Genomic DNA, 15,959 nt, shown 5'->3' on the forward strand with positions numbered 1-15,959 from the left:
GACAGTTATCCATAATGGAGTCATGAATACATCTGCAACACCTACTTTTAAAACCGATGTTCTCAGTCTCTGCAACTTTAATATGTGTAGACCAGGGGCGGATTATCATTACTGCTGCTACTGGTATGCTCAGTGGTGGACTACGAGCCGGAATGCTAAATTGCGCTCGCTGACGCGGCTCACAAGTTCTTGCGGGGTCAGCACGATTTTCCTGCTGCACCTGTGGAGGCAGCAAAATTGAACATGGAGCCGCAGATGCACCCATGTTTCGGCATGCGCAGAAGCAAAAGAACATCGCCGAAACACAGGTGCACCTGCGACTGTGTGTGATTTTGCTGCCTCCATAGGTGCAACAGCAAAATTGCGCTGGTCCCACAAGAACTTACGAGCTGTGGCAGTGAGCCCAATTTAGCCAAAATGTAGGGAAAATGTTGACCTTGAATGGAGGACAGACTTGTAATTGAGGTTGAATTTGATATTAGTTAGACATGCTGTGGCCCTCCACCAGGTGGGCCATTTTCAACCCTGCGGAAAAACTTGATGTCTTCTGGAAGATTATAACTTTATAGGTTACACCCTTGAAATGAATTTTCATTGAATACAGAAAGCTTTCGACATTGGTGGATTGTTTTTTGAAGGTAATCTCTTCTGGCTCGTAGCCCACCACTGGGTATGCTGCAAGCACATCTTTGGTTGTCTTGTGTGCATGTGTGTGCGTCCCCAGCATGTTTTTGTTTCTACACATGCACAGGAAGCAAAAACACAGTGATATTTTGTGAAGGGATGCACGCAAGAGAAAGATTTTTGCAATTATTTAGCTTCCGCGCATGCACAGAAGCAAAAAAATCACCAAAATCTCTCTCACGCGCATGTGTCCTTGCAGGATTTTGCTGTTGAAAACATTGGGGGGAAAAGTTGGTGGCAGCCATAGGACTGCCACCGGAGCGGTCATGCACAAATTGCAAAATCTGGCGGCCACTACCACTGTGCAGTTCGCTACCACTCCGGTAGCAACCCACTACTGGTGTAGATCTCTACTCCCAGAATTCCTAAGCCAGAATTCTGGGAATTGAAGTCCACACATGTTAACATTGCAGAGGTTAAGAAATGCTGCTTGGAACCAAGGTTTGGCAATTGGGTCACGTCTATAGTTGTTAGTACAGGGTACATGTGTGTTAGGGATTGCCTTTATAAACTGCATATTGTAAACTGTACCAAACATGTACTTAAAGGGTTAATGTGCACTCAAAGAGTTAACATTTACTTGAAGAGTTAACGTTCAAGGCTATGTCATCATTGAAGCTATAAAAGCTCATGATCTTGCCCAGTCACTTCCTTGTTACTTTACTTTTGCCTGAGACAGGGGGGGGAGGAGTCGTGTCTAAGCTCTGTGCTTGTAGAAGCTTCGTGCTATATCATTATTGTATAAGCTTCGTGCTTTATCTATATTATATTTCAACATCCCTAACAGCAAGAAGTTGTAAATATTTTAATCCATCTTAAAAAATAACATGGATCTGTTATGCAGTTATTAATTACTTGAAAAAATATTTTGTTGCTTTTCTGGATGGTGAGACCATATAGTTCATTATTTCGCTTTGACTCCTGTGACAGCATTCTTGTTATTTGTGCAAAATCGGTAATTCTGCTGAATACAAGTAGTTTAAAATACATGTAGTCCTCTACTTACAACTGTTATTGAGCCCAACCTTTATGTTGTTAAGTGAGTTCTGCCCCATTTTATTACCTTTCTTGCTACAGTTGTTAAGAGAATCACTGCAGTAACCTGATTGTGAAGTGAATCTGGCTTTGCTTGTCAGAAGGTCGCAAAAGGTCATCAGGTGACCCTACCACACAGCAACAGTCATAAATATGAGTCAGTTGCCAAGCATCCAAATTTTGATCACATGACCACGGGCATGCTGCAATGATAATTTTTTCAGCATTGTTGTAACTTCAAACAGTCCCTAAATGAACTGTTGTATCGTGAGGACTATCTGTATTGACTTTTCTTTTGTAGAATATTGATGTTTGATAATTGGGTGGTAAACATTTTATTTTGTCCTAATAAGTTCTTTTACTTGCAGAGTTGTTCCTCAAAATACATTGGAATTTACTGTATTTTTTCAGAGATTAAGATGCACCATTTCCTCCACAAAAAGAGGGTGAAAGTTTGGGTATGTCTTATACACTGCCTAGCCTCTCACACAGAGGTTTCAGAGGCTGAAAACAGCCTGTGAAACCTCTACTCCAGAGGCTTTTTTTCAGCCACCGAAAGCTCTGTTTGAGAGGCTGGCAGGGCTACAACGGCGGTTTTATAGGCTGGAAAAATTCATCTGAAATGGAGGTTTCACAGGCTGAAAAAAGCCTCTGAAATGGAGGTTTCATAGGCTGGAAAAATTCATCTGAAATGGAGGTTTCATAGGCTGGAAAAAGTCTCTGAAATAGGGGTTTCACAAGGTGGAAAAATGCCTCCGAAATGGGGGTTTCACAGGCTGGAAAAAGGCCTCTGAAATTGAGGTTTCATAGGCTGGAAAAATTCATCTGAAATAGGGGTTTCATAGGCTGGAAAAAGGCCTCTGAAATGGGGGTTTCACAGGCTGGAAAATGCTCAGAAATGGAGGTTTCAGAGGCTGGAAAAAGGCCTCTGAAATGGAGGTTTCACAGGCTAAAAAAAGTCTCTGAAATAGGGGTTTCACAGGCTGGAAAAAGGCCTCTGAAATGGGGGTTTCACAGGCTGGAAAATGCTCAGAAATGGAGGTTTCAGAGGCTGGAAAAAGGCCTCTGAAATGGAGGTTTCACAGGCTAAAAAAAGTCTCTGAAATAGGGGTTTCACAGGCTGGAAAAATGCCTCTGAAATGGGGTCTTCAGAGGCTGAAAAAAACCTCTGAAATCTTTTTTTCTTATCTTCCTCCTCAAAAGCTAATGCGCGTCTTATACTCTGGTGCATCTTAAAATACAGTCTTTCAAATATGGATTGATTGGCTGCAAATTATATTCCATTGGAACAGTACCATTATATTTCTTTGGTTAAAACAGTGGACATTACAGAATGAATACAGTCCATACAATATAAATTGTGTTCTGCATGTGTTCCCCTTCCCCCACACCCCAGGAACAAAAGCTCCATGGAATTGTTAATATATAAATGGGCATGACACAAATTAAAACTGCTTTCTCAATCCAGTTAAATTACTACAGAACTAATTAACAGGCTCCACAGCTTTCATTGACAGTATTTTTGTTTGGAATGCAAACATGATTAGTGATCTTGTTGGGGAATAATATTGGTATTGACTATGGCATCTGCAATTTAGGAACCATAATTTTGTCAGCGGTGAAGTAAATCTCGTGATGTAGCAGTTCTTGGTTTGTTTTATTTATTTATAAAGAATAGTATTGAATTCTTTATTGGCTAAGTGTGATTGGACACACAAGGAATTTGTCATTGGTGCATATGCTCTCAGTGTACATGAAAGAAAAGATACATTTGACAAGAATCATGAGGTACAAAACTTCATGATTGTCACAGCATACAAATAAGCAATTAGGAAACAATCAATATTAATATAATTTATAAGGATACAAGCAACAAGCTACAGTCATAAGTGGGAGCAGGTGGGTGATAGGAACGATGAAAAAACTAATAGCAATAGTAATGTAGTTATAGTGAATAGTTTGACAGTGGGGAGGAAATGATTTGTTTAGCAGAGTGATGTCGTTCGGGGGGGAAAACTGTTTTTGTGTCTAGTTGCCTGGGTGTGCCATGCTCTATAGCAGCGGTCCCCAAACTATGGCCCATCGGCCGGATGCGGCTCGCTGAGGTCTTTTAACCGGCCCGCGGCAGCACACAAGATTTTACCGATCGATATAATAAGAGGGAGAAATAGAGAGGGAGAGAGAAATGAAGAGGAGAGATAGAAAGGGATAAATAGAGAGAGGGGGAGAGAGAGAAAGTGTGAGAGATACAAAGAGGGAGAGTTAGAAAGAGAGTGAGTGAGAGAAAGAGAGAAGAGAGAGAGAAAGAAAGAGAAAGAGGGAGATATAGAGAGGGAGAGAGAAAGGAAGAGGGAGAGATGGAAAGAGAGAGAGATAGAAAAAGAGAAAATGATGGAGGGAAGGAACGAGGGAGAGGAAAATGAAACAAATGAGAGAAAAGGAAGAGGGAAGAGAGAAGTGGAGAGGAAGGAGGGAGGGAAGGAAGGAAGGAGAAATGGAGTTTGTTGATTTAAGTTTAAATTTACTTGTTAATAAAGAAGTATACGGTAAATTACTTAATTACTTAATTATTAATTAATTGCTTAATTACTTATTACTTCTTCTTTATTTTAAATATTGTACTTGTTCCCATTTTGTTTTTTACTTTAAATAAGGTATGTGTAGTGTGCATGGGGATTTGTTCATAGGGGTTTTTTTTATAGTCCAGCCCTCCAACAGTCTGAGGGACAGTGAACTGGCCCCCTGTGTAAGAAGTTTGGGGACCCCTGCTCTATAGTGTTGTTTTGAAGGTAGGGATTGAAACTATTTGTGTCCAGGATGCAAGGAGTCAGTAAATTTATACAGATATCTTGCCAATCCAGCAAGACATGGAAGTCAAGGTCAATTGCGATTTACTCCTACTGGTGCAAAAATGATAGCAGTGATCAACTGGACTGTAAAAACACACACCCATTGCACCTTTGTGATCCTATTATTGTATTGGGGATAGTGGGGAAGGAGGGGTATTGGGACTATGTAAGGCTGTTCTATTGGGTATAACACAGGCAATAGTTGCTCATGTCAATCAGTTTTTTGAAAAAAAGCAAATCAGTTCAGTTGTTAAGTGCAAATCTTGGCTTCCCCCATTGACTGTCTTGGAAGCTGGCTGGCGAACTCAAAAGTATTGGTCACTTGACCCTAGGATGGTTCAAGCATCATAAATAGCATCATAAATAAATGCCAGTTGCCAAGCACCTGAATTTTGATCATGGGAATATGGAGGGATGATGCGATAGCTTTAAATGCGGAGAACCAGTTGTAAATCAGTGCTGTTGTAGGTGAATGGTTCTAAGTCAAGGACTATCTGTAATCCAATCAGAACCTGACCTCATGCTCAGCCACTCCTCCAAGTCCAGAAAGGGATGCAACAGGAGCCGGGGTGGCGCAGCAGGTAGAGTGCTGTACTGCAGGCCACTGAAGCTGACTGTAGATCTGAAGGTCAGCGGTTCAAATCTCATCACCGACTCAAGGTTGACTCAGCCTTCCATCCTTTCGAGGTGGGTAAAATGAGGACCTGGCTTGTGGGGACAATAGGCTGTCTCTGTTAAAAAGTGCTATTGCTAACATATTGTAAGCTGCCCTGAGTCTAAGGAGAAGGGAGGCATAAAAATTGAATAAAATAAATAAAATAAATAAATAAAACAAATCAAAGGATTTCCTGGCCTCGTTCGGTAGATGGTGATCATGCATCTCACACAAGAGGGGAGGCACACAAATCCAATCAAACATAAGAACACAAGAACATAAGAAGAGCCATGCTGAATCAGGCCAGAGCCCATCGAGTCCAGTATTCTGTGTCACACAGTGGCCCACCAATTGTACGTGGGGATCTTGAGCAGAAAGAGAAGACAAAACCCTCCCTTTCCCTCGACCCCCAACAAATGGTACTCAAGGGAATCCTGCCTGCCTCAACCAACATAGAGGCGGCACATGGACATCCATTTCAATAACCACTGATACACTTGGCATCCATGAATCTGTCTAATCCTGCCTTGAAGCTATCCAGGCTGACAGCTGTCACCACCTCTTCTGGAAGTGAATTCCATAAACCAACGACCCTCTGGGTGAAGAAATATTTCTCTTTATTTGTCCTCAGTTTCTTACCTATGAGCTTTAGGGAGTGCCCCCTTGTCCTAGTATTATGTGATAGAGAAAATATTTTTTCTCTATCCACCTTTTCTATCCCATGCATGAATCAATCAATCAATCAATGAAACAAACAAAGAAACAAACAAATTTACTCACCTTGAAATTCCAGGTTCTTCTCTCCCTCCTTTGAGCAGTAGTTGGATTCAATTTTTTTTACTGCCAGTTCTGTGGGCGTGGTTTGCGGTGGTGGTGGTTGGTGGGCGTGGCAGGGGAAGGATACAGCAAAATCTCCATTCCCTCCCCGCTCCAGGGGACAGATACAGCAAAATCTTCATTCCCTCCCCATTCCAGGGGAAGGATACTGTAAAATCTCCATTCCCTCCCCACTCCAGGGGAAGGATACTGTAAAATCTCCATTCCCTCCCCACTCCAGGGGAAGGACACTATACAATCTCCATTCCCTCCCCACTCCAGGGGAAGGATACAGCAAAATCTCCATTAGCTCTCCACTCCAGGGGAAGAATACTGTAAAATCTCTATTCTCTCCCCACTCCAGGGGAAGGTTACTGCAAAATCCCCATTACCTCCCAATCAAGCTGGGACTCGGGAGTCATATAATAAATGGGAGTGGAGCCAGTCAGAGGTGGTATTTACCGGTTCTCCGAACTACTCAAACTTTCTGCTACCAGTTCTCCAGAACTGGTCAGAACCTGCTGAATCCCACCTCTGCCCTTGAGTCTTTCGATTTCAAGGTGTTTCTGATTTCTCCCCACCCTTCACCAGGAGTGATGAATTTGTTCTGCATGAAATTTTAAAAAGAAGAATAAGTTGCCTTCTTAAATGGAATCAGTTTCCTCTAGAGAAGGTGCTTTCAACCCTCCGTGCTCTGGCGTCTCTCGACGGCCTTCTAAGAGTCTTGCATTCCCCCTCATTGCCAATTCTGTGTGCGTTGCTTGTTCTCTTAAAAAAAAAGAAGGGGGGGAAGCAACACACCATCATTTGAACGGGTCAAGCATATTCAGATGAAGACAAATGGGGCTTATTTGATTTCTTTAAAATCAGGAAATGATAAAAGTGCTCCCTGGAGAAATCATGTTCCGCCTGACTTCCAAGATAGACCCGAGGCGTGGACGGCAGATAAGAAGCAGGCATTTGTCTTTCCTTTCCTTTGCTCGTTTGCCCCCCCCCTTTTCTCTCTTTTCTTAAATCTCTGAAGGACAGTCGAAGCTGTCAGCTTCCTGACATGTGCATTATCCATGTCATTTTAAACCAAGTGACCTGGAGAAGAGAAGGCTCTGCCATGACGTGATAATGGTCTCTTGGATGAAAACATAAGACTATAAAGAACAGCGCCGTGTTATTGCTTTGTTTAACTGACAAGCTGGAACTTCCTTTCATTCGGACAGATAGTAATCGCTGGGATTTTTCTTTATCGCCTTTCCTTTCTTTATTTCTGGTGCCCCCCACTCCCCCTTCCCCTTGTCTGAAAATGGCAGGAGCTTAGAGCATTAAAAGTGAGGACAATCCCGAGAAAATAAGACAGGAAATGACAGGCCATTTGGACTGAGCCTAAAAGCGAAAATAATTCCTTTTCTCGGCATGATTCTTGAAGAGTCTCTTCACCAAGGTCCGTCAAGAAGGAAAGAATGGAAGAACTTGGATTCTAACTTGAGCAATGTCCCATTTATGGCTACCGTATCCAGTAGCGCAGCGACAGAGGACAGAAGGAAAAGGGGGGACATGATCGAAACATTTAAATATGTTAAAGTGTTAAATAAGGTCCAGGAGGGAAGTATTTTCAATAGGAAAGTGAACACAAGAACAAGGGGTCACAATCCGAGGTTAGTTGGGGGAAAGATCAAAGGCAACATGAGAAAATATTATTTTACTGAAAGAGTAGTAGATCCTTGGAACAAACTTCCAGCAGACGTGGTTGGTAAATCCACAGTAACCGAATTTAAACATGCCTGGGATAAACATATACCCATTGTAAGATAAAATACAGGAAATAGTATAAGGGCAGACTAGATGGACCATGAGGTCTTTTTCTGCCGTCAGTCTTCTATGTTTCTATTTAACCCTTTAACATATTTAAAAATGTTTCGATCATGTCCCCCCCTTTCCCTTCTGTCCTCCAGACTATACAGATTGAGTTCATTAAGTCTTTCCTGATACGTTTTATGCTTAAGACCTTCCAACATTCTTGTAGCCCGTCTTTGGTCCCATTCAATTTTGTCAATATGTTTTTGTAGGTGAGGTGTCCAGAGCTGAACACAGTATTCCAAATGTGGTCTCACCAGCGCTCTATATAGCGGGATCATAGAGCGCTGGTGAGACCACATTTGGAATACTGTGTTCAGTTCTGGAGACCTCACCTACAAAAAGATATTGACAAAATTGAACGGGTCCAAAGACGGGCTACAAGAATGGTGGAAGGTCTTAAGCATAAAACGTATCAGGAAAGACTTAATGAACTCAATCTGTATAGTCTGGAGGACAGAAGGAAAAGGGGGGACATGATCGAAACATTTAAATATGTGAAAGGGTTAAATAAGGTCCAGGAGGGAAGATTGTGTGTGTGTGGGGGGGCAATTTCAAAATGGTGAGTGTGACAGACCATCCAAGCTCCATTCCTTTTTGTTAAACTCCCATCAGATGGAATTAGCTCAACCAGTGACCAAAGAAAGTGGAATGGGTAATATAAATGCATCTTGTCTCCCCTGATGAGCTCTTGGAGATGCCACCATTCTCTGTGAGAACTTCATCATGCAAACAATGAGCTCAACTAATGAGCCAGGCTCCTTCTCGTGCATTGACGATCAACAAATTGCTCTTGCGTGTGCTTTCCTGGAATTCGAACAAGAAAGGGAGAGGAAACGCGGTCCAAATCTTTCTTCTCTCTGCAAATCACCACCCACAAGAGGCTCCTGAGGCGGAATTGGTTCTGCGGTCTGAGGAGAAATGAAATCTCCCAGGTCTTCGAGGTTGCTCCACGCTCTGCTCCAGGCTTTGCCTCGTTTCTGGCAACGATTCATCCCACCGGCTGTCACTTTTGTCACTGCGCAGTTCTGTTGTCCTAGGTAACAAACGCTTCCCTTTCTCCACAGCCGCATGTTTAGAAACATAGAAACATAGAAGACTGACGGCAGAAAAAGACCTCATGCTCCATCTAGTCTGCCCTTATACTATTTTCTGTATTTTATCTTACAATGGATCTATGTTTATCCCAGGCATGTTTAAATTCGGTTACTGTGGATTTACCAACCACGTCTGCTGGAAGTTTGTTCCAAGGATCTACTACTCTTTCAGTGAAATAATATTTCCTCATGTTGCTTTTGATCTTTCCCCCAACTAATTGTGTCCCCTTTGATTCAGTGCCATGGGGTTTTTTTTCTTTTTCACTCCCTTCTTCTCTCCCTCCATCCTTTCTTTCCTTCCTTCCTTCCTTCTTTTTTTATTTCTTTTCTTTCTCTTTTTTTTTGGAGCGGGCCCATTTTGTGTTGAAAATTTGTATTTACTTTGGGATTGTAATTTGTTCCTCACGGATAATATGACCCTTAGCAGAGCTGGATCATGGGTTAGTTGAAGTGATATTTTCCGCTAATGGTAGTCGTACATCATCGCTGTCAGCTCGGGTTAGAAGGCGAGCACGTTACAGCTCCATTTTACCTCTGCAGGCATCGGGGATTATTTGCCATGAGTGAGTGTGACATGACCGCACTACAGAGTGCATTAAAATTTTACTAGCTTCTCCGGCAACTTCCCCCACTTCTGCTCGTGCTGGAGGCAGGCAAGCCGGCTGATGGATATCTCCAAGGCCCTCGCTGCCTTCACCAAGGAGACTCAATGTCAGCGCCCGGGCTGGATCGGCGGGGCCTTCTGTTCCCTGTCACTTTGCTCCTGACTTCCACGGCTGTCCTTTGGAATCAGCTTGAGCTGTCACTAGTGTGTGGCAGAGAATGTGAAGAGGTGACAATACTGGGGAAGGGTTTTTTTTTAAGTGCGGGGGAAACAAGGAGAGTTTAGTGCGGTCCAATTAGACACACTATCTATAGCAGGAGTGTTCTATTTGGCAACTTCAACACCTGTGGACTTCAACTCCCAGCATAGCTGGGCTGTGGAATTCTGGGAATTGAAGTCCACAAGGCTTCAGGTTGCTACGTTTGGACACCTCTGCTCTTAAGAGTAAGAAGAAAAAAAAGAGGAAACAGTACATACAGTTTTTCTCTGCCCATGGGGTTTTGTCCGGCTCCAGTCTGCACAATAACATCTTACTCAGTGCTGAGCAGCTTCCATTCCATATGATTTTAAAATTGTCTTACCATTTTTTCCCCATTTAGGTGAGAATCTATTGTGGTCCATCTATTGTGGTCCATATCTCTCTCTCTCTCTCTCTCTCTCTCTCTCCCTCCCTCCCTCCCTCCCTCCCTCCACCCACCCACCCACCCACCCCAACCCACCCACCCACCCACCCATCTATCTAGCTATCTAGCTATCTAGCTATCTAGCTATCTATCTTTCTATCTATATCTCTCTATCTCTTTCTCTGCCTATATACCTACCTACCTATCATCCATCTGTCTGTCTACCTACCTACCTATCTAATCTATCTAATCTATCTATCTATCTATCTATCTATCTATCTATCTATCTATCTATCTATCTATCTATCTCTATCTAATCTATCTATCTATCTATCTATCTATCTATCTATCTATCTCTATCTAATCTATCTATCTATCTACCTACCTACCTACATACCTACCTTATCTATCTATCTGTCTATCTATCTATCTATCTATCTATCTATCTATCATCTATCTATCTATCTATCTATCTATCTATCTATCTATCTATTTTTTTTAAAAAAATCTCTCTGGGTCTGAGCCACAGAATGATCCCAGAGGCAGTTGTAAAAAGCCCAATGGTGAAAACCTGCAGCCAAATGCTTTCTTTCACAGTCAGCTGAGCTGGAAAGGGCCATCCTGTTAGGCTGGGAGATATGGAGGAAAACAATCAGAGCAGCTTGCTTTGGGGAAAACTGTGTTTTCTATGCCTACTTATGACATCATCTCACATTTTTAAACATGCCAGGAAGCTGAAAAATGGTGGCGGAGGTGGGGGTTTGAACTTTGGTAGGACTGATTTATTTATAATTTATTTATTTAAAACAGAACAACAGAGTTGGAAGGGATCATGGAGATCTTCTACTCCAACCCCCTGTTCAAGCAGGAAACCCTATACCAGTGATGGCGAACCTATTTTTTCTCAGGTGCTGAAAGAGTATGGCCGTACGCTATTGCATAATTCATTGCTGGGGAGGGCAAAAACAGCTTCCCCCAGCCCCCCGGAGGCCCTCTGGAGTCTGGAAACGGCCTGTTTCCCAACTTCTGATGGGCCCAGTAGGATCATGTTTCACCCTCCCCAGGCTCCAACGGCTTCCCTGGAGCCGGAGTAGGGTAAACAAAACCCTCTCCCATCCCCGCAGAGACTGTCTGGAAGCCAAAAATGCCCTCCCAGAGCCTCTGTTGAGCCAAAAATCATCTGGCCGGCACACACATGCACGGTGGACTAAGCTAGGGCAATAACTCATGTGCCAGTGTCTCACTTCGTTGGAAGAAGAAGGGGTGTGAAGTTTCTTCACAGCTGCTAGCTAAGTACTTAATGACTGCTTAAGGGAAATTGTACAGACTACCCGATTGTTTTGGGAAAAGTGCTCTTTGCAATGCAAAAAGAGTGCTTTGTTTATTTTGAATTTTGTGATAAAGAACATTGTTTTGAATTTTCAAACGTGTGTGTGTCTGAAATTTGTACCCTTGAATTTTCGGGAGGCTCCTATCAGAGAGCCCGGCGGAACATATGTTAGATTCTATTTAAGGAATGAACATATAAATGCAACCAGGCTGAAAACAACTTATGCATGCAAATCTAATCTCTATTGCCCCAGTGGGCAGGACCAGGATTAACACACTTGACGCAGGGGTGTCAAACTCAAGGCCTGTGGGCCAAATCCACACCATGGGGGGCTTAGATCTGCTGCTGCTGCAGGACCACCCTGAAAACAGTGAAGGACCAACCCATGGTGCCTCTGCTAGCAGAAACCTTATGCTTTCACTGGCAGAGGATCAGGTGCCCAGAACATAAATGATGTTGAGCTGGCCACACCCACTCTGGCCACGCCCCTCAGCCCTCAACCCCAAGGCCAAACACAACCCTGATGCAGCCCTCAATGAAATCGAGTTTGACGCCCCTGGTATATTTTAGGGGGGGTGTTTCTGACTATATGAGCTTTCAGGAAGAATAAATGGCTACGACAGAATTGGTAAATTCTATTTCACTGGAGGTTTTGAGAGCAAAGGTTAAATGGTGGTAATCTGTCAGAGATGCTCCAGTGGGTTTTGCATTGAGCTAGGGATTAGAATAGATTGATTATGTGCCATCAAGTTGTTTTCAACTACTAAAGACCACATAGCCAAACACAAATCCTTCAGCTGTTTTTATAATAAGAACAAAGTTGGAAGGGACATTGGTGGTCCTAGTCCAACCCCTTGCTTGGGCAGGAGACCCTACACTACATCAGACAAATGTTTAGCCAACATCTTAAAAACTTCCAGTGTTGGTGCATTCACAACTTCTGGAGGCAAGCCGTTCCACTGATCAATTGTCAGGAATACCCCCCTTAGTTCTAAGTTGCTTCTCTCTTTCTATGGTTTAGTCTTTCTATGATTTAGTTGGGGGAAAGATCAAAAGCAACATGAGAAAATATTATTTTACTGAAAGAGTAGTAGATCCTTGGAACAAACTTCCAGCAGACGTGGTAGATAAATCCACAGTAACTGAATTTAAACATGCCTGGGATAAACATCCATCCATCCTAAGATAAAATACAGAAAATAGTATAAGGGCAGACTAGATGGACCATGAGGTCTTTTTCTGCCGTCAGACTTCTATGTTTCTATGTTTCTAGTCTCCAACCCTTTAATCATCTTAGTTGCTCTTCACTGAACGTTTTCCAAAGTCTCAACAAACATTGGTAAATGTTGAAATTTGATAAATTTGCTGGGAGGAATATAGACAATAATCCTCGACTTACCGACCACAATGAAGGCGAAAATGTATGTGGCTAAGTGAGATATTTGTTAAGTGAGTTTAGCCCCGTTTTATGACTCTTCTTGCCACATTTGGGAAGTGAATTACTGCAGTTGCTAAATTCTTCTTCATTCTTCAGAGGGGTGGATTCTCATTACCATTGTAACGGTGTGCTGCGCCCGCAGCTTTATTTATTAGATTTATTTATTTATTTATTCAATTTTTTTATGCCGCCCTTCTCCTTAAACTCAGGGTGGCTTACAACATGTTAGCAATAGCACTTTTTAACAGAGTCAGCCTATTGCCCCCACAATCCGGGTCCTCATTTGACCCACCTCGGAAGGATGGAAGGCTGAGTCAACCTTGGTGATGAAATTTGAACCGCTGACCTGCAGATCTAGAAGTCAGCGTTAGTGGCCTGCATTACTGCACTCTACCCACTGCGCCACCTCGGCTCATTCAGAATCCCAGCGGCCTATTAGATCTCCCAGAATTGGCCTTCTCTGGGTCCTGTCGACTAAACAATGTCATCTGGCGGGGCGTAGGGGAAGAGCCTTCTCTGTGGTGGCCCCGACCCTCTGGAATCAACTGCCCCCAGAGATTCGAACTGCCCCCACCCTCCTCGCCTTCCGCAAGACCCTAGGGACCTAACTATGTCACCAGGCATGGGGCAATTAATGTATCCCCTTTTCTGACCATTAAGAGTTATGTGTGGTTGTGACTGTATTGTACTGATTGTTTTTTAATGATAGCGGATGTTTAGTCATAGTTTTTAATTATTAGATTTTTACTGGACTGTTTTTGCTGTTGTGAGCCGCCCCGTGTCTTCAGAGAGGGGCAGCATACAAGTCTAATAACTTATTATTAATTATTATTATTTGGTTATCTTGCGTGCCTGTGTGTGTGTGTCAGCGGTTTTTTGCTTCTGTGCATGCCCAGGAAGAAAAATCTAATGAGGAGACACGTGTGTGTGAGAGATTTTGGCTTTTTCTTTGGCTTCCGTGCATGCCCAAAATCAAAACCACCCTGGAATGCCTGCACCCATGCACAAAATAAACGAAGCTGCATACACAGTGCAGCGATCGCTACCGGTGTGCCATCCTTTATCACAGTGATTTTCAACCTTTTTTGAGCTGCGGCACATTTTACATATACAAAATCATGGGGCACATTGAGCGGGGGAGGGAGTGGGGGGGCTAAAAAAAGTTTGGACAAAAAATGTATCTCTCTCTCTCTCTTTTTTTCTCCCTTTCGATCTATTTCTCTCCCTCTTTCTCTTCCCTCCTTTCCCTCTCTCCATCCCTCTTTCTTTCTCTCTTCCTTCCTTCCTCTTTTTGCTCTCTTTCTATCTCTCCCTCCTTCCCTGCCTTTCTTTCTCCCTCTCTCTCTTGCTTTCTTTCTCTCTTTCTCTTTCTCTCTTGCTTTCTTTCTCTCTCTCTTTCTTTCTCTTTCTTTCTCTCTCTCTTGCTTTCTTTCTCTCTCTCTCTCTCTCTTGCTGAGCTTCACGGCATACCTGACCATGTCTCACGGCAGACTAGTGTGCCGCGACACACTGGTTGAAAAACACTGCTTTATCATACTGGTAGCGACCCACTACTGGTTGTTCGGTGAATTTCGCTTTGCTTGTCAGTACGTCACAAAAAGGGATCACACGACCCCGGAACACTAAAACCGTCATAAATATGAACCGGTTGTCATGCATTTGAATGTAAATCACATGAACATGGGAATGTTGACACAGTCAAAAGTGTGTAAAATTATCATGTCCCTGTTTTCAGCATTGTTGTAACTTTTATTTTTTGGTATAAGATTTTTATTTTTCTTCACCATAAAGTAAAACAATATATAGTTATAAACACAACAACGCTTAAAATCAGTCATATATAAACTTTTCTTTTTTTATTAATCCCTCAATGGAGGCTCTTATTCTTCTTATCCTCGTCTTCTTGTAACTTTGAATGGTCGCTAAACGAACTGTTGTGTCGAGGACTACCCGAATCTATTTATTTATTAATTAGATTTTATGCCGTCCTCCTCCGAAAACTTGGGACAGCTCACAAGACTACCCATTGTTGATTTGTCTATAAGCATTTCCCATTTATATCCAGTCTGGAAACAGGAATCCTTAAGTTTTTCTCTCCTTCGCTGAAAGTAGAAAAACTCATTTTACGATAGGAATTGACTTGCCTTCATTTGCAATGATTTGAATAAAAGTGTCAGGGATAATACACCATCTTTTTATTCATTTGTGACAAACCCAGTTTTATTTCTGGTGTAAAAGAAAACCTTTATGCCTGCAAGGGGAGGTGGGAAATGTTGGTTTAGGGGGGAAAAAATATTGTGGTCCTTCTTTTTTAATAGCCCAAGAGCTTCTGATTAAGATTAAGATAGTTTTGAAATACTTATCCATGAGAGTGAAATTTATTTGGGAGACTTTTAGATATTATTATACCATTCATGATAAATCTCAACCTCAGGTATTTCGGCATAGCCTTTATTATTCCATTCCATGCTTCTATTACAGGGATGTGTGAATCATTCACTCTGAGTTAGGTTTATTGTGACAACATCTGGTAAATTAATGAAGCCAATATGAAACGAAAATAAAGCTGCTTAACTTTAATTCTGTATGCTAAAAAATGCTGCTTGCCTGCATTGGTTCATTTGTAGTGCTCACCATAAAAAGTATAAGTGGTTGCAAAAATCCCGAGTATGTCTTTTCTAACAAAGAGGAGAACTAGGAGTAACATTAAAACAGTCTTCCAATATTTGAGGGGCTGTCAGAAAGAAGAATGACTGATTTGTTTAACCAATCCCTGTTAACAGGAGATGTCCCTGAGGATTGGAGAATGGCCAGTGTTGTGCCTATCCACAAGAAGGGCAGTAGAGAAGAAGCTGGTAACTACAGGCCAGTTAGCTTGACATCAGTTGTAGTTAAAATGATGGAGACTCTACTCAAAAAGAGGATAAATCAGCATCTAAAAAACAATAACTTATTGGACCCAAATCAGCATGGCTTTACT

At 42.4% G+C, this 15,959-nt stretch overlaps 1 protein-coding gene across 1 annotated transcript in view; it reads left to right on the forward strand.

Annotated features, from left to right (window-relative positions):
- The window catches only part of AUTS2 (activator of transcription and developmental regulator AUTS2), a 1,269,011-nt gene that overhangs the window by 884,647 nt on the left and 368,405 nt on the right, over positions 1-15,959 (forward strand). The window lies entirely within an intron of this gene.

This window comes from Erythrolamprus reginae, chromosome 1 (assembly GCF_031021105.1).
Source record: "Erythrolamprus reginae isolate rEryReg1 chromosome 1, rEryReg1.hap1, whole genome shotgun sequence".
Lineage (NCBI taxonomy): Eukaryota > Metazoa > Chordata > Lepidosauria > Squamata > Dipsadidae > Erythrolamprus > Erythrolamprus reginae.